The sequence below is a fragment of the Somniosus microcephalus genome, unplaced genomic scaffold (genome assembly GCF_052327205.1).
Source record: "Somniosus microcephalus isolate GS21.2 unplaced genomic scaffold, FLI_Smic_1.0 unresolved_chr2, whole genome shotgun sequence".
Lineage (NCBI taxonomy): Eukaryota > Metazoa > Chordata > Chondrichthyes > Squaliformes > Somniosidae > Somniosus > Somniosus microcephalus.
Window position 1 is genome coordinate 35300445 of NW_028225180.1, and position 19546 is coordinate 35319990.

General features: G+C 45.5%; 1 pseudogene; it reads right to left on the reverse strand.

Annotated features, from left to right (window-relative positions):
• Window positions 1–17413: 17413 nt before the first annotated feature.
• On the reverse strand, window positions 17414–18022 carry LOC147092456 (NAD(P)(+)--arginine ADP-ribosyltransferase 2-like; annotated as a pseudogene).
• Between the last annotated feature and the right edge of the window lie 1524 nt (window positions 18023–19546).

The window sequence follows — 19546 nt, forward strand, 5'->3', positions numbered from 1 at the left end:
CCCCTTGCTTTTGACCCCACTGCTAAGGCAAATAGATCCTCTCTATCCACTTTATCTATGCCCCACATAATTTTATACACCTCAATAAAGTTTCCCCTCAGCCTCCTCTGTTCGAAGGGAAACAGACCCGGCCTATCCAGTCTTCCCTCAAAGATAGGCTTCTCTACTCCCAGCAACATCCTTGTAAACCTCCTCTATACACTCTCTAGTGCAATCACATCTGTCTTTAAGGTGGTGACCAGAACTGCACGCAGTACTCTAGCTGAGGCCTTACTAATATTTTATACAGTTGAAGCATAACCTCCTGCTCTTGCATCCTATGGCACAGCAAATGAAGGCAAGCATTCCGTATGTCTACTGAACCACATTATCTACCTGGCCTGCTACCTTCAGGGATTTGTGGACATGCACTCCACGGTGCCTTTGTTCCTCTACGCTACTCAGGGTCCTACTATTTAACGTGTATTTCCTTTCCTTGTTAGGTTAGCCCTCCCCAAATGTATTAACTCACACTTCTCCGGATTGAATTCCATTTGCCACTGTTCTGCCCACCAGACCAATTTATTGTATCTTCCTGCAGTCTACAGCTTCCTTCTTCAATATCAACCACACGGCCGATTTTAGTATCATCTGCAAACTTCTTAATCATCCCACATATATTCAAGTCAAGATCGTTGATATATACTAGAAAAAGCAAGGGGCCTAATACTGAGCCCTATGAAAACCCACTGGAAACAGCCATCCACTCACAAATACACCCATGGACGATTACCCTCTGCTAACTGTCTCCGAGCCAGTTTTGAATCCAATTTGCCACTTTCCCTTGGATCCCATAGGCTTTTAACATCGTGACCAGTCTGCCATGTGGAACCTTATCAAAAGCCTTGCTAAAGTCCATTTACATTACACCAAACGTACCACCCTCATCTACCCTCCTTGTTAACTCCTCAAAAAATTCAATCAAGTTTGTCAGACGCAACTTTCCCTTAAGAAATCCGTGCTGACTATCTTTGATTAATCCGTGTCTTCCTAAATGAAGATTTATCTTGTCCTTCAGAATTATTTCCATAATTTTCACACCACCAAGGTTAGGCTGACTGGCCTGTAATTACTCCGTCTATCCTTTTCTCACTTTTCAAACAAATTGTACCACATTACCAGCCCTCCAGTCCTCCGGCACCACACCTGAAGCCAGAGAGAATTGATCAATGATGGTCAGGGCCTCTGCTATTTCCTCTTTCGCTGCACTTAACAGCATGGGATACATTTCATCCGGTCCTGGGATTTCTCCAATTTTTAATCTACAAAACCCCATCACACTATGTTTATTTCATCTAAAATTCATATTCCACCTCCCCCCCATAGCAATGTGTGCTTCGTGGCCCTCCATTCTGAGAACAGACGCCAAATATTTATTAAGTACCCTACCGACGTCTCCTGCCTCATCACACAGATTACCCTCATGGTCTCTAAAGGCCCTACCCTTTCTTTAGTTATCCTGTTACTCTTAATATATTTTTAAAACATCTTTGGCTTTTCCATGATTCTACTTGGCATTTTTAATTGCACCCCTGCACTTTCTGTACTCCTCTCAAGATTCTGGAGTATTTAGCCCTTGGGATCTGCCATATGCCTGCCTTTTTTCTTTATTCTACCCTGTATGTCTCTAGACATCTAGGGAACTCTGGATTTGTTAGATCCACCTTTTTCCTTTAAGGGCACATGTTTGGTCTGAACCCTCTGCAGCTCCTCCTTGAATGCCTCCCACTGCTCTGACATTGATTTACATTCAAGTAGCTGTTTCTAGTCCATTATGTCTAAATCCCCTCTGAGCTGAGCAAAATTTGCTTTGCCCCAATGTAGAATTTTAATTCCTGGTCTACACTTGTCCTTTTCCATGTCTACCTTAAATCTAACAGAATTATTGTCACTAGCACCAAAATGCTCCCCCACTGATAGGCCTTCTACTTACCCAGCTTAATTCTCTTAAACTAAGTCCAGAACCGCCCCTTCCCTTTTTGGGCTTGCTACATACGGGCTAAAAATGTCCTCCTGGATGCTGTTTTAGGAATTCCGCACCTTATATACCCTTGCCACTAATTTTTCCCTTTTTATATTTTTTTAGTTGAAATCCCCCACTTTTACTGCCCTACAGTTTTGCACTTCTCAGAAATTTGCCTGCATATTTGTTCTGCTATCTCCCTCTCACTTTTTGGGGTTCTGTATTACAATCAGAGCAGGGTGATCTCCCCTTTTTTGTTTTTCACTTCGACCCATATAGACTCGTTTGATGATCCCTCCAACAGATCATCCCTTCTCGCAGTTGTAATAGTCTCTTTAATCAATACCGCACCCCCCCCACCCCCAATCCCTTCTTACCTCCCTCTCTATCTCGTCTGAAAATCCTGTAACCAGGAATGTTGAGCTGCCATTCATGTCCCTCTTTCAGCCACGGCTCTGTAATAGCTATGATATCATAGTCCCAATTATCTACCTGTGCCCTCAGCTCTTCTGCTTTGTTCGCTATACTCGTTACATTGAAGTATATACAATTTAGTCTAGGCAAACCTCCTTCTTGACTGCTATCTTGCCCGCGATTCCTCTGTCCTTCCAATTTGCTTTCTACATTTTTGCTTTCCAATTCCAGTTTTTCCACCCTCCATATTGACTCTACACTTAGCTTCCCATCCCCCTGCCAACCTAGTTTAAACCCTCGCCAACAGCACTAGCAAACCCCCCCGCAAATATATTGGTCCCATTCCCGTTAAGGTACAACCCATCTGGTTTTTAGAGGTCCCAGCTTTCCCAGAACCGGTTCCAATTCCTCAGAAATTTAATGCCCTCCCTCGTACACCATCTCTCCGGAGATTACTACCTTTGAGGTCCTGCTTTTTAACCTCTTTACTAGCTCCCTAAACTCTGCGTGCCGGAACTCATGCCTCTTCCTACCTATTTCATTGGTGCCGATATGGGCCACGACCTCTGGCTGTTCACCCTCCCCCCTCAGAATGCCCTGCAGCTGTTCAGTTACATCCTTGACCCTGGAACGAAGGAGGCAACATACTATCGTTGCGGCTGCAGAAACGCCTGTCTGCTCCCTTAACTATTGAATCTCGTATCGCAACTGCTCTCCCTCTCCTCTCCCCCCACCCGCGCCTGTGCAGCTGAGTCTTCCATGGGGCTGTAGACTTGGCTCTGGCTGCAATCGCCCGAGGAACCATCGCCCTCATCAGTACTCAGCAGCGAATACTTGTTGGTGAGCAAAATGGGCACAGGGGACTCCTGCACTACATGCTTGGTCCCTCTCTTCTGTCTGCCGGTCACCCTTTCTCTCTCTGCCTGCACACTCTTAAGCTGCGGGGTGCCCACCACCCGAAACGTACTATCCACGTAGCTCTTAGCCTCGCAGATGCACAGCAGTGATTGCAGCCATCGCTCGAGCTTTGTAACCCGGTGCTCGAGCTGCTGTAGCTTGCGTCACATCCTGCATATGTGGCCATCCAGGCCAAGGGATGTGTCCTGGACTCCCCAGATGGCACAGGATGTCAATCCACTGGTGTGAGCTGCTCTGCCATACCTCTAATTTTCTAACCTAGCTGGAATAAACTTAAAAACATTAAGAAAGCCAAGTAAAAACACTTACCAGATACTCACCATGTAGCTCCCTCCCCTTGTGCCGACGTCACTTTTGAATTCTGTCGTCACTCTTTGAAAATTCTGCCACTGATGAGTTGGTACCACCGCTGCCGCCTCGCCGCTCCTCCCAGGTCCGCTCTGCCACCGCTGCTGCTGCTGCTGTGGGGCCTACATGCACCTCAGGCTCTTTTTATACCCCTGCTGCCGCCTCGCCGCTCCTCCCTGGTCCGCTCTGCCGCCACTGCTGCTGCTGCTCTTTTTGTGCTGTATTTCAATTATTTTGACTTGAATGTCGGGGGTATGATTAAGAAGTTTTAAATGATACTAAAATCGGCTGTGTGGTTAATAATGAAGAAGAAAGCTGTAGACTGCAGGAAGATATCCATGAATTGGTCAGTTGGCCAGAACAGTGGCAATATAAATTCAATCCAGAGATGTGTGTGGTAAGGCATTTGGGGAGGGCTTACAAGGCAAGGGTATATACAATAAGTGGTACGACACTGAGTAACGTAGAGAAACAAAGGGACCTTGGAGTGCATGTCCACAGATCCCTGAAGATAGCAGGCCAAGTAGATGAGGTGGTTAGGGCGGCATACGGAATACTTGTCTTCATTTGCTGGGGCAGAGAATGCAAGAGCAGGGAAGTTATGCATGAACTGTATAAAACACTAGTTATGCCACAGCTAGATTACTGCGTGCATTTCTGGTCATCACATTACAGGAAAGATGTGATTGCACTAGAGAGGGTACAGAGGGGATTTACGAGGATGTTGCCTCAACTGGAGAATTTTAACTACAAGGAAAGATCGGGTAGAGTGATTTTATTTTCTATGGAACAGAGGAGGCTGAGGGGTGACCATATTGAGGCATATTACATTATGAGGGGCCTAGATAGATTGGATAGGAATGACCTATTTCCCTTAGCAGCGGGGTCAAAAACCAAGGGGCACAGACTTAAAGTAATTCGTGGAAGGTTTACAGGAGATTTGAGGGGGAATTTCTTCACCCAGTGGATGTTGAGGGTCTGGAACTCACTGCCTGAAAGGGTTGTAGAGACAGAAACGCTCATCACATTTAAAAAGTGCTTGGATGAGCAGTTCAAGTGACGTAACCTACAGGGCTACGGACCAAGAGCTAAAACTAGTGATTAGGCTGGTTAGCTCTTTGTCGGCCAGTGAGTAGACAATGAGCCAATATGGCCTCCTTCTGAGCTGTAAATTTCTATGATTGTATGAATTCACCCCTGAATGACATAAACCTACCATGTGTGCATGAGAGAAATGCGCTGTACAGGCAGATTACTGCAGTTCGAAATACAAAATCTGGAGGCTGGAATGTTGCAAGTCAGCCATTGACTGTCGCTGTATGGCTCAAAGATGCCAGAGACCAGATAGTTCTGTCGGTAGAGCATCAGACTTTGATTCTGAGGGTTCAAGTCCCTTTTCACGCTGCTTTAAAATCAAAATTCCCAATTACCTCTTTAATGCAGCCCCTCAGGTACATTGCCCAGATCTTAAACGACTGAGTGCAGAGGGGCACTGAGCTGATGCATCATGGGGGTCCTTACTCACCTTCACAGGGACATTGCTCAGATCTTTACCCATTGAGAAAAGGCAGGCACTGCTCAGTGCTTTAACCATTCTCAGCAGACAAGTACTGGGCTGATTCACCGTGTGTAGCCTCACTCAGCTAATAAGTTACATTTCTCAGACCTTTAACCATTGAGTGCAGGCAGGCAATGGCTGATCCACGGTGGGGGGCCTCACTCACCTGCACAGCTAAATTGCTCAGACCTTCCTCTCATTCAATCACTTCCATTGTCCTCTTTCACAACTTTCTTTGTTTTAGTGCAACATGTTTTCCTGTTTCCTGTCTGGATATTTTACACTCTCTTCCGGATGATATTTCCCTATCTGCTCTGATTTCCGTTTTGATCTTTCTCCCCATCTTTCCCATTCGCTTTGCAAGCCCCAGAATGCCCCATTCCCCAACTTCTGGTGACACCGTGCATTATGTGTGACATCAGTCTGTAGTCAGTTTGGCGTCAGTTTTGTAAGGTTCTCAAAATTCCCACATTCCCCCAAGGTTATTAATTAAAAGAGACCCTGTATGGACAATTTAAAAATGGTAACCAAGAAAAGATGGCATCCGCACCACGTGACCAAAAGCCTCTAAGATTTTAAAAGCATGAACTCTGCAGCACAAGCAGGCAGCTTTGGGAAATCGAAACTTAAAATGCATTTCTGTGAAAAGGACTTTGTGTTTGAAAAGCCAGACAACTAGGCCAACATTGAATATGCATTGCATCAGATCGAAACAGGTCACGCCCATTTAGGCCTAAGCATAAGGCCATTAGTTTGTCCGCATAAATAATCAGAAACAGCTCAAGTGAGCCACCAAGGCTGGACAGGCCGATTAAAATGCATTAATGACAATACAACCCGGACATCGGGGCTATCAGGTGCGATAAACAGTCATCTAAAGCCAGCTAACTTAGATTGGTATAATTATATTAAACGAGCCTGCCAAAATTGGACAAAAGACTGACCTGTTTTGGCGCACAGATAAGGGCCTTTGACGGGAGTATAATTGTAGGCCAATTGGTAGCCATGCTCTCTTCCTCCTGCATTTGCTAACTAGCCACTGCCTGTGTCTTCCCCAAATCCATTAGGGATGCCCGGTACAGCACCAGGTGAACATGGGCAGACCAGGCCAGATGAGACGAGATGAGGTAAGATGAGAGGAGATGAATTGGAAGAAGATTGAAGAATGCTTCGAATAATCAGGCCTTCAATCCAGCTTACTTGCGAATATCTTCATGCAAAATTCACCTACTGCCACCTGAAGGAGAAGAACCATCATCCCTGCGAGGTAAAGTACCCAAGCAAAGACTTTTATCTCGGGGTACTTTACCGGGACGAAGCCAATTCAGCGCCCTGAGACCACGTGACCACGGCAGACCCCAGCGAGCACATAGAGCAAATGCCACAAACCGCAACCGGCTTAATCGACAGGTTTTCAAACTGCGAAGGAACCCCATTGGTGAGCATGAATTCCTGGCTCCTCTTAGCTTAATCTAGTTAGGTATTATAGGTGGGATAAGGGTTAAGGGATTTCATTAATGTGTGTTGTTCCCTCGATGTGCCATGTGTGCCCCATCCCCATTTAAGTGTATTCTTTTGATAAGCCTGGAACTACATAGTGATTTTTCAGTATTTGTAATTTTTATTCCTCTTTTAATAAAGTTCACGGTTTCTTGCACCAAACCAATTGACTACTCGTTTTCTGTTTCACCGCCTGTACCTAAGTGTGGTGTCGAGAAGTCAGGGGTGTTGGAGCGATTCGAACTGCTCACAGGCAGTCAGGGGCATAACTGACTGGGCACACGCCACCCCTACAGAAAATGGTGACCGCGGCAGGACACAAGCAACAGGGTTGCAATACAGTAGACAATGGTTCGGATGAGCAAACCATGATGGAGGAAAGGATTTCTCATTATGCGTTTAGCAAGGTGAATATCATGAAGAAGTGGATCACCACTCTGTTAATGGCTGGGCGTCCGGTAGATGCAGGCGCTAAGTGGACGCAGGGAAAGGAACACAAGAAGTCCTTAGAGAAGGCAGTCTGGCTGATTTGTTTCAAAAAGCAGGTCCAGCCTTTGGACAGGCTCGTTGCAGCACAGGCAGCCGAGTAAAATGTGTCAGCCCTTGAGATCCAGGATAAGGCTCTAGTAGCATTGCAGGCCTTGAATCAGGAGAGATTGTATTTAGTGGGAGAACACAAGGCCCAGTTGGAATACCTACAGTGCCAAGCCACCGAAGCCAAGGGACATGAGTTAAGCTTGTGGGAAAAGAATGCCCGCTTGGCAAGGCAAGTTAGGGAAAAGGAAGAGAAAGTGCAGGAGGTAAAGGCAGCATATAAGCTAGTGAGCGAACAGGGGTTTGAGGAGGCAGACCACGGCCCCTGCAAGCAGCGGATAGATAATCTGAGCCTAGCCCTCTGGAAGGCAAAAGGCATGGTATGCCTTATAAGCCCGAAGGCAGGTCAGGCGGATTTAATGGGGAACGAGGGGAGGACATATCAAACATCACTGGTAGTGCCCAGGGATGACCCGTTTTTAAAAAAAAAAATTATTCATTGATGGGATGTGGGCGTCGCTGGCTAGGCCTGCATTTAGTGCCCATCCCTAATTGCCCTTGAGAAGATTTTAGTGAGCGACCTACTTGAACCGCTGCAGTCCATATGATGTAGGTACACCCCCAATGCTTTTAGGAAGGGACTTCCAGGATTTTGGCCCAGCGACAGTGAAGGATCGGCGATACAGGTGCAAGTCAGGATGGTGTGTGGCTTGGATGGGAACTTATAGGTGGTGATGTTCCCATGCGTCTGCTGCCCTTGTCCTTCTAAGTGGTAGAGGTCACGAGTTTGGAAGGTGCTGTTGAAGGAGCTTTGGTGAGTTGCTGCAGTACATCTTGTAGATGGTACACACTGCAGCCACAGTGTGCCGGTGGTGGAGGGAGTGAATGTTGAAGGTGGTGGATGGAGTGCCAATCAAGCGGGCTCCTTTATCCTGAATGGTGTCGAGCTTCTTGAGTGTTGCTGGAGCTGCACTCATCCAGGCAAGTGGAGAGTATTCCATCACACTCCTGACTTGTGTCTTGTATATGGTGGAAAGGCTTTGGGGAGTCAGGAGGTGAGACACTCGCCGCAGAATTCCCAGCCTCTGGCCTGCTCTTGTAGCCACAGTATTTATATGGCTGGTCCAGTTCAGTTTCTGATCAATGGTAACCCCCAGGATGTTGATAGTGGGGGATTCAGCGATGGTAATGCCATTGAATGTCATGGGGAGATGGTTAGAGTCTCGCTTGTTAGAGATGGTCATTGCCTGGCACTTGTGTGGTGCGAATGTTACTTGCCACTTGTCAGCCCAAGTCTGAATGTTGTCCAGGTCTTACTGCATATGAGAGGAGCAGGCCCTGTGTTAAGATGCGGGTGAAGACGGTGCAGTGGAGATATTCAGTGGACACTGGAGCTTCCAGCATGGTGGTCCATTCGGAAGACCCGACCAATCCAAACAGGTCTAACAAGGTCCCATTTAGCTTAATGGGATCTACTGGGAACGAGCAGGCTGGGGAAATGGCCAAACTTTTGGCCATAGTTTTAGGATCCCTCCCTAACACGTGGGAGGGTAACCAGAGGAACAAAGAGGTGGCCGAGCAGAGGGTTAGTGAAGGGGTAGCTTTGGCCCCGGACCTAAAGCAGGTCCAAGCCCAAGATCCCGTCTGTAAGGCCGTCCTGGTAAGGGAAGAGAACGGGGAGTCCCTAGAAGGGCCGTTCGGGGAAGCGGACGAGGTTATTAAACAGGCTGCTGGTTATATTAATCAGTGTGAACTGCTTAAACCTGAGAGGAGAAAACAGCCAGTTGGGGTAGGGTCTGAGGATAAAAATCCTCAACCTGCAGCAGAAGCGAGTGCAAAGACTGCACAGGCAGGTGCTGAGGCTTGTTTAAGGGGAGGGGCCATCCCGCCCACAGATTGGGACACTCCCCGCTCTCCTTGGCTCCAGATGCGGAGGGACCCAAGGGTGAAGACCCCGTCCCTATCCCAGGTGTAGAGGAGGAGGGACCTGACGCTGAAGGCCCCGCACCGGACCCAGTTTTGTGACCTGGAGGCGGACACTCTCAGCCTACAGCAACAGGCTGTGAAGAGTTACCTGCCACTAGCCCAGGTTCGGGAGAGGTCAAGCCTAAGGGGTAATATCCCCAGCCAGCGGTAGTGGTAAGCCCACAAGCCGCACCAGAGGGGACAGTGGTTTGGGTTAAAGGCCCATCAGCCAAGAAAACCTTACCCTCCAAAGTCCCTAGGAGGTCCCCGTGGACGCCCTAGCCGAAAAAGCCATGGTTACCAGCTCCCCAGTTTAAAGGGACAGCCTCCCGAGTCAGGGGGTAGTCAAAGGACAGAGGTCCCCAGCCAGCGGCCACGGGCGGCGAGGGACCAACAGTGCAGGATGGTGCGGCCATGCCGAACGAAGCGGTGTGCCACAGCCCAACCAGGAATTAGCCTGACTGGCCGCAGACGGGTGGCGGATGCACATAGTTTATGTAATTGAAGTTTTGGTTATTGTTAAGTTTAGGCATTTAACTTAAGTTTGGGTGTTTAGCTTAATTTAAGTAAGGGAATGGGTAGTTTTATTTAAGTAGTAATCTGCTAAGAGTGTGTATATTTGAGTCGAGGTCGCGAGACCCGACTATGCTTCACCCAAGCCACAGAATCTCTTGGTGACCTGGCTGTATGTTTTTGTATCTGTTGCAGAAAGACTTTCAGGATGAAGGGGAGCATAATCCTTCTCGCCCTTATAGTACTGAGCCTTGGAAGGAGGGGCGATGTGGAGGACTCTCACATCTATGGGTGCTCAGGAGACAGGGCACCTATAGCAACCGACTAATTGTCTACTCGTTTTCTGTATTGCCGCCTGTACCTATGTCCGGTGTCGAGAACCCAGGGGTGTGGCAGCGATTCGAACCGCTCACAGGCAGACAGGGGCATAACTGACTGGGCACATGCCATCCCCGACAGTCTCTAGTCTGTGTGACATCAGTCTGCAGTCTGAGTGACATGCCATCGGCCATGTTCTGATGTTCCCTCACGTCTATGAGCTGCAATGCTCAGACAGAGAGACAATGGAAATGGGAGAAGGAATTTAAAAGTGTAAGAAAGAACATGCATTTATAATGCGCCTTTCACGATCTCAGGGCGTCCCAAAGCGCATTGCAGCCACTGAAGTATTTTTGAAATGTAGTCACTGCTGTGATGAAGGAAGCGCGGCAGCAAATTTGCGCACAGCAAGATCCCACAAACAGCAATGATATAATGATCAAACCAGTTTTTTTTAGTGATGTTGATGTGGGATAACTATCGGACCCAGGACACCCGGGTGAGCACCCTGTTCTGCTCTAATGATGGATATTATGTCGGTGTCAGCCTTGGCTCAGTTAGTAACCCTCTAGCAAATGAAACAGAAGGTCATGGGTTCAAGTTCCTCTCTATGGGACTTAAGCACATAAACTTGACTGACAATCCAGTGGAATACTGAGGGAGGGTTGCACTGTTGGTGGTGATATCTTTAGCAGGACAATTTGAACTGAGGCTCCATCTGCCATCCCAGCTGTACAAAAAAATGTCCCATGGCCACAGGTGGAAGTAGTGCAGTGCAGTTCTCCCCCTGTGTTCTGGCTCAATATCTACCCATCTGTATGACTAAAAACTGTTTATCCGGTCATTCACTCATTGCTGCTTTTGGGAGCCTGCTGTGCACAAATTGGCTGTCGTGGTTCCTACATTACAACAGCGACTGAGCTTCAAAAATGTTTCATTGGTTGTAAAGTGCTTTGGGATGTCCCGAGGACTTGAAAGGCGCTATATCAATGCAAATTATTTCTTTCTTCGAATAGTACCAAGGGACCTCGTGTGAATGTTGGGCTCATCGCTGATTCCCACGATGGTTGAAAAGGCAGCGGAAGCTAATTGTCTTGACTCAAATGGCAAAAGTATCTTGGTGATATGCTGGATAGCTCCTGGCCCCCGCGCTCTGTTAAATACCATGGCACACAGTGAGATGGAATGAGAGACCAAAACATGCCTTTTTTCAGTACATTCGCAAAATATTTCATTTATCTTAATGCAAAGTAAATTATCTTGCAGTCTTTCATGAGAGGGACGTCAGCAGATTTATGCCCAGTTGCAGTAAATGAGTTCTGACGAAAGGGTAAGTCATGGCAGGACAGCCCGTCCCTATGATCTGCTCCTCCTGCGATATGTGGGAACTCAGGAACACTTCCTGTGTCCCTGACAACTACGTGTGCAGGAAGTGCACCCAGCTGCAGCTGCTGACAGACCGCATTGCAGGGCTGGTGCTGCGATTGGATGCATACTGGAGCATTCATGATGCTCGGGACATCGCGAATAGCACGTTTAGGGAGTTGGGCACACCACAGGTAGAGGTTGGACAGGAAGAAAGTGAACGGGTGACCAACAGGCAGAGTACTAGGTGCAGGCAGGTAGTGCTGGGGTCCCCTGTGGCCATTCCCCTCTCCAACAGATATACCACTTGGAGTACTGTTGGTGGGGATGGCTTATCAGAGGAAGGCAGCAGCAGCCAACTTCCTGGCACCAGGGGTGGCTCTGCTGCACAGAATGGGAGGAAAAAGAGTGGTAGAGCTATAGAAATAGGGGATTCAATTGTAAGGTGAATAGGCGTTCCTGCGGCCGCAAACGAGACTCCAGGATGGTGTGTTGTCTCCCTGGTGCAAGGGTCAAGGATGTCTCCGAGCGACTGCAGAACATCTTGGAAGGGGAGGGTGAACAGACAGTTGTCGTGGTGCATATAGCCACCAACGATATAGGTAAAAAGTGGGATGAGGTCCTAAAAGCGGAATATACGGAGCTAGGAGGTAAATTAAAAAACAGGACCTCAAAGGTAGTAATTTCAGGATTACTACCAGTGCCACGTGCTAGTCAGAGTAGAAATAGAAGGATACTTCAGACGAATACGTGGCTAGAGGAATGGTGCCAGGGGGAGGGATTCAAGTTCCTGGGACATTGGAACCGGTTCTAGGGGAGGTGGAATCAGTTCAAACCGGACGGCCTGCACCTGGGCAGGGCTGGAACCGATGTCCTAGGGGGAGTGTTTGCTAGTGCTGTGGGGGAGGGTTTAAACTAAAATGGAAGGGGGTTGGGAACCTGAGCAGGGAGACAGAGGAAAGGAACATAAGATCATAAGAACAAGGATAAAAGCAAAAGATAGGAAGGAGAAAAACAGAAGTGTAGTCAGAGAAATCAACGTTTTAAATTTATCGTGGCCACAGTAAATAATAATTCTAATAGATATAAGAGCGTTAAAAAAACAAGCCTGAAGGCTTTGTGTCTTAATGCGAGGAGCATTTGTAATATGGTGGATGAATTGGCTGCGCAAATAGAGGTAAACGAATATGATTTGTTTGGGATTAGGGAAACGTGGCTCAAGGATGGCCAAGACTGGGAACTCAACATCCAGGGGTATTCGATATTCAGGAAAGATAGGCAAAAAGGAAAGGGAGGAGAGGTAGCATTACTGCTTAAAGAAGGGATTAACACAATTGTAATGAAGCATATTAGCTCTGATGATGTGGAATCTGTATGGGTAGAATTGAGAAATACTAAGGGGAAAAAAACGTTAGTGGGAGTGGTATATAGACCTCCCAAACAGTAAGGCGGAGGTTGGGGATGGCATTAAAAGGGAAAATTAAAGAAGCGTGCAATAAGGGCACACAGTCATTATGGGTGACTTTAATCTACATATAGATTGGGCTAACCAAATTGTAACAATACTGTGGAGGAGCAATTCGTGGAGTGTTTACGGGATGGTTTCCTGGACCAATATGTCGAAAAACCAACCAGAGATCAGGCCATCTTAGACTGGGTATTATGTAACGAGAAAGGATGAATTAGCAATCTTGTTGTACGAGGCCCCTTGGGTCCGAGCGATCATAATATGATCGAATTCTTCATTAAGTTGGAGAATTGAAGTAGTTGACTCAGAAACTAGGTTCCTCAATTTAAATAAAGGAAACTATGATGGTCTGAGGAGCGAGTTGGGTAGGATTGATTGGGGAATGGCACTCAAAGGGTTGACGGTGGATAGGCAATGGCAAACATTCAAAGACCGAATGGATGAACTACAGAAGTTGTTCATCCCAGTTTGGCATAAAAATAAAACAAAAAAGATGACTCAACCGTGGCTCACAAGGGAAATTAGCGATAGCATAAGATCCAAGGAGAGGACATACAAATTGGCCAGAAAAAGCAATAATCCTGAGGATTGGGAGCAGTTTAGGATTCAACAAATGAGGACCAAGTGATTACTTAAGAAAGGGAAAATAGAATATGAAAGTAAGCTTGCAGGAAACATAAAAACTGACTGTAAAAGCTTTTATAGATATGTGAAGAGAAAAAGATTGGTGAAGTTAAGCGTAGGTCCCTTGCAGTCAGAATCGGAGGAATTTATCATGGGGAACAAAGAAATGGCAGACCAACTAAATACATATTTTGGTTCTGTCTTCACAAAGGAGGACAAAAAATAACCTCCCAGAAATACCGCGGAACATAGGGTCTGATGAAAGGGTGGAACTGAAAGAAATCAGTATTGGTAGAGAAATGGTGTTAGGAAAATTGATGGGACTGAAGGCCGATAAATCCCCAGGGCCTGATAATCTACATCCCAGGGTATTAAGGAAGTGGCCCTAGAAATAGTAGATGCATTACTGGTCATCTTCCAGAACTCAATCGACTCTGGAAGAATTCCCATGGATTGGAGGGTAGCTATTCAAAAAAGGTGGCAGAGAAAAAGCAGGGAATTATAGACTGGGAAGCCTGACATCGGTAGAGGGGAATGTGCTAGAGTCCAATATAAAAGATGTATTGCAGAGCACTTGGAATGCAGTGACAGGATCGGACAAAGTCAACATGGATTTACAAAAAGTAAATCATGCTTGACTAATCTACTGGAATTTTTTGAGGCTGTAACTGGTAAAATAGATAAGGGAGAACCAGTGGATGTGGTGTATTTGGACTTTCAGAAGGCTTTCGATAAGGTCCCACATAAGAGATTAACGTGCAAAATGAAGGCACATGGGGTTGGGGGCAAGGTATTGATTTGGATAGAGAACTGGTTGGCGGACTGAAAGCAAAGAGTTGGAATAAACGGGTCGTTTTCTGAGTGGCAGGCAGTGTCTAGTGGGGTATCGCAAGGATCGGACTTAGGACCCCAGCTGTTCACAATATATATTAATGATCTGGACGAGGGAATTCGATGTAATATCTCCAAATTTGCAGACGACACAACGCTGGGTGGGAATGTATGCTGTGAGGAGGATGTTATGATACTCCAGTACGATTTGACCAGGTTAGGTGATTGGGCAGAAAAATGGCAAATGCAATATAATGTGGATAAATGTGAGCTTATCCACTTTGGTGGCAAAAACAGGAAAGCAGAACATTATTTGAAATGACAATAGATTGGGAGAAGGGGAAGTGCAAAGAGTCCTGGGTTTTGTGCACCAGTCGCTGAAGGTAAGCATGCAGGTGCAGCAGGCGGTTAAGAAGGCAAATGGTATGTTGGCCTTCGTAACGTGAGCGTCCGAGTACCAGAAAAAGGATGTCTTGCTACAGTTGGACAGGGCCTTAGTGAGACAGCACCTTGAGTATTGTGTGCAGTTTTGGTCGCCTTATCTGAGGAAGGACGTTCTTGCCATGGAAGGAGTGCAGCTAAGATTCACCAGGGTGATACCTGGGGTGGCAGGAATGACGTATGAGGAGAAATTGTGTCGATTGGGCTTATAGTCACTGGAGTTTAGAAGATTGAGAGAGGATCTAATCGAAACCTGTAAAATTCTGTCAGGCCTGGACAGACTACATGCTGGAAGGATGTTCCCGATGGTCGGGGAGTCCAGAACCAGGGGTCATAGTCTAAGGATAAGGTATGGACATTTAGGACTGAAATTAAGAGGTATTTCTTCACCCAGAGAGTGGTGAACCTGTGGAATTCTCTGCCACAGAGGGTGGTGGGGGCCAGTTCCTTAAATATATTCAAGAAAGTGTTGGATATATTTCTTAAAGCTAAAGTGATTAAGGGATATGGGGAGAAGGCAGGGACAGGGTACTGAATTTGGATGATCTGCCATGATCTCATTGAATGGTGGAGCAGGCTCTAAGGGCCGAATGGCCTACTCCTGCTCCTATCTTCTATGTTTCTATCTTTCTATGAAACGTTAACTCTGTTTCTCTCTCTACAGCTGCAGCCTGACCAGCTGAGTCTTTCCAGCATTTTCTGTTTTATTTTCAGATGTCCAGCATCCACAGTATTTTTTTGTTGCTTTTAATCAAGATCCACTAAAGGAGCCGTTACTGATTGTGTTTTTAAATGTTTAAAGGACGATAAAGCAACTTAAAAATGTATTAAAAACTTGCTGCCCACAAGGTGCAGAATTGGGTCACAATATCTGAATCATGATTCAGTGCCATTAACTTCCGACAAGAGGCACATAACTCGACTCCTCCTGGACCTTCATGCCCAATGAGTGCCCTGACAGCGCACAATGGGATAAATCCTGTAGTTAACTCTCTGAGATCAAAGCACCTGCTCAACATCCTACAGTCCCAAGGTCAGGAACGGGTGACTTACACAATAGGGGAAAGAAATGTTCATCTAATCCAAGTATTCGAAATCCGGGTACTAGCCCGAAATCAAAAAATTATAAGGAGGAATGATTTATTTTTCAAAAAATACATCATTAGATCAGCAATATTTCCAAGATGAGGAACGATCAGAAATTTGAAAGCACAGAGTGAATTCCTGATTCAATTTGGCAATGATCTATCTGTGGACCGAGAGTGTGAATTCATCAAATACTAAACATTCCTCGCTGTCTTTCTCCCTATATTCCTCCCTCTAGCAATGCATCTGCCAAACTTTCTCTCTCTCCTGTCACCGTCTCTGGGAAGGTACTGGTATATAAAAAAACAGTTAGAGGCAGGTACTTTTGCAAAGGGACAATTATCAAACGTGCATTATCAATTATCAAGCGTGCATTATCAATTATCAAACATGTATTATCAATTAGAAAATGGGTACTTTGCATTACCAAGCGTGTATTATATATTATCATCAATTATCAATTATCAAGCATGTACTGTCAATTAGCAACAATTATGAAGCATGTATTATCACTTATGAAGCATATCCAATCAATTATCAAGCATCTCCTATGAATTATCAAGCATGTATTATCAATTATCAAGCAAGTAGAATCAATTATTAAAAAAATTCAGTTAGCAAACATGTATATCAATTATCAACCATGTCCTATCAATTATCAAGCATGTATTATCAATTATCAAGCATGTCCTATCAATTATCAAGCGTGTATTGTCGAATATCAAGCGTGCACTCTCAATTCTCAAGCGTGTATTATCAATTATCATGCATGTAGAAGTAATTATCAACAATTATCAATTATCAAATATTTATATCAATTATCAACCATGTCTTGTCAATTAGTAAGCGTGTATTTTCAATTATCAGGCATGTATTATCGATTATCAAGCATGTATTATCAATAATCAAGCGTGTATGATCAATTATCAAGCTTATGTTATCAATTATGAAGCGTGTCTTATCAATTATCAAGCGTGTCTTATCGATTATCAAGCGTGCATTATGAATGATCAAGCGTGCCCTATCAATTATTAAGCATGTCCTATCAATTATCAAGCGTGTACAATCAATAATCAAGCGTGCATTATCAATTATCAAGCATGTATTATCAATTATCAAGCGATATTATCAATTATCAAGCATGTCCTATCAATTATCAAGCGTGTCTTACCAATTATCAAGCCCATCATATCAATTATCAAGCGGCATATTATCAATTATCAAGCATGTCCTATCAATAATCAACCGTGTCTTAACAATTATCAAGCCCGTCCCATCAATTATCAAACGCGTATTATCAATTATCAAGCATGTCCTATCAATTATCAAGTGCGTATTATCAATTATCAAGCGTGTATTGTCAATTATCAAGCATGTATTATCAGTTACCAAGCGTGCCTTATCAATTATCAAGCGTGCACAATCAATTATTAGACGTGTATTAACAATTATCAAGCGTGTGTTATGAAGTGTAACATCCATTGCGGGTTAGCGAAGGCATTTCTGTGATTATAAGCTGAAGATGATCTCAGCCTTGAATGCATCGACAGCATTTGGGAAACTTCCCCTTTCCCCTTTTTACTTCAAGTGCACTGTTGCGGATTTGCACGGTGACTGTGAAGCCCTGGCAGCGTCTTGCTGCCAGGGTAACTTTGACCCAGCTCTGGCTGACGTTGCTTTCCCACATTGGCGCACTTTTGACTTTAAAAACCTCAATGGGTGGAATGAGAACCTCTTCCTCATCAGGGAAGTACGAGAATTCACTGAAAGGAAACCCGAACCTGGTCTCTATTTCAAAAAGCGTGTTTTCACTTGACATTTATTTCAGGAATCCTATTGCCTCGGACTGATCCAGAGAGGACGAAGTGAATTATCCCAGTCTGACTTTCTCTCCCTCCGTGGCATTGAATAGCATTTGAGCTCCCCTATAGGTGACCTGCTACTTTCCCTTAAACTTATGCAGGGCAACGGAGAGGAAGTAATGGAAGCTTTTGAAGTGGAACTTCTCTTGATAGATGGTGTCATTCACGCCGTACTCCCTGGTTGCTGCGTTAAACTCCCGGTACAATGGGGACTCCTGGCTGTAAGCATGAATTGCTATCACGTGCTCCCTTCTCAAACCGAGCGGGATGTCAGGGAATATTTATCACTCAACCAAAATCGCTAAAACAGATTATCTGATCATTATCACGTTGCTGGTTGTGCGAGCTTGCTGTGCATAAGTTGGTTACCGCATTTCCTACATCATTGACTACACTTCAGTCGTACTTCGTTGGCTGTAAAGCGCTTTGCGGCGTAATGAGATCGTGAACGGCGCTATTCAAACGCAAGTTTCTTCTTTATTAACCAGTTTCACGCACAGGAGGCATAGAAAAATAAAAACATAGAAACATAGAAGATAGGAGCAGGCGTAGGCCATTCGGCCCCTGGCGCCTGCTCTGCCATTCAATGAGATCATGGCTGATCATCCAAATCCAGTGCCCTGTCACTGCTTTCTCCCCATATCCCTTGATTCCCTTTACACTTAAGAAATATATCTAACACTTTCTTGAATATATTTAATGAATTGGCCTCTGTGGTCGAGGATTCCACAGGTTCACCACTCTCTTGGAGAAGAAATTCCTCCTAATCTTTATCAAAATGGCTTACCCCTTATCCTCAGATTGTGACCCCTGGTTCTGGACTCCCCCGCCATGGGGAACATCCTTCCCGCATCTAGTCTGTCTAGTCCAGTTAGAATTTTATAAGTTTCAATGAGAACCCCTCTCATTCTTCTAAACTCTAGCGAATATAAGCCTAATCTACCCAATCTCTCTTCATACGTCATTCCTGCCATCCCAGGTATCAGTCTGGTGAATCTTCGCAGCACTCCCTCCATGGCAAGTACATCCTTCCTCAGATGAGGCGACCAAAACTGAATGCAATACTCAAGGTGTTGTCTCAACAAGGTCCTGTACAACAGCAGCAATACATCCTTGCTGCTGTACTTAAATCGCTATGAAGGCCAACACACAATTTGCCTTCTTATCCGCCTGCTGCACCTGCATGCTTACCTTCAGCGACTGGTGCACAAGGACACACAGGCCTCGTTGCACTTCCCCTTCTCCCAATCTATTGCCGTTCAGATAATTATCACCCTTCCTGTTTTTGCCACCAAAGTGGATAACTTCACATTTATCCACATTATACTGCATCTGCCATGCATCTGCCCAATCACCCAACCTGTCCAAATCATACTGGAGTTTCTCAGCATCCTCATCAGAGCACACACGCCCACCCAGCTTTGTGTCATCTGCAAACTTGGAGAAATTACAACTAGTTCCCTCGTCTAGATCATTAATGCATATTGTGCATAGCTAAGGTCCTAGCACCGATCCCTGCAGTGCCCCACTACTCACTGCCTGCCACTCGGAAAAAGACCCGTTTATTCCAACTCTTTGCTCGAGCGTGCAGAATGACCTTCTCCCGTTCCTAATGTAACCGGAACGAGGGGAACGAATGGCTTCCTGTGACTTATGTAACAGGATCTAAATGCAGAATGGCCTCCTACTCTTCCTATGTAAAATGCTCGAGGGTGTATGGGTAGAATTGAGAAATACTAAGGGGAATAAAACATTAGTGGGAGTGGTATATAGACCTCCCAACAATAAAGCGGAGGTTG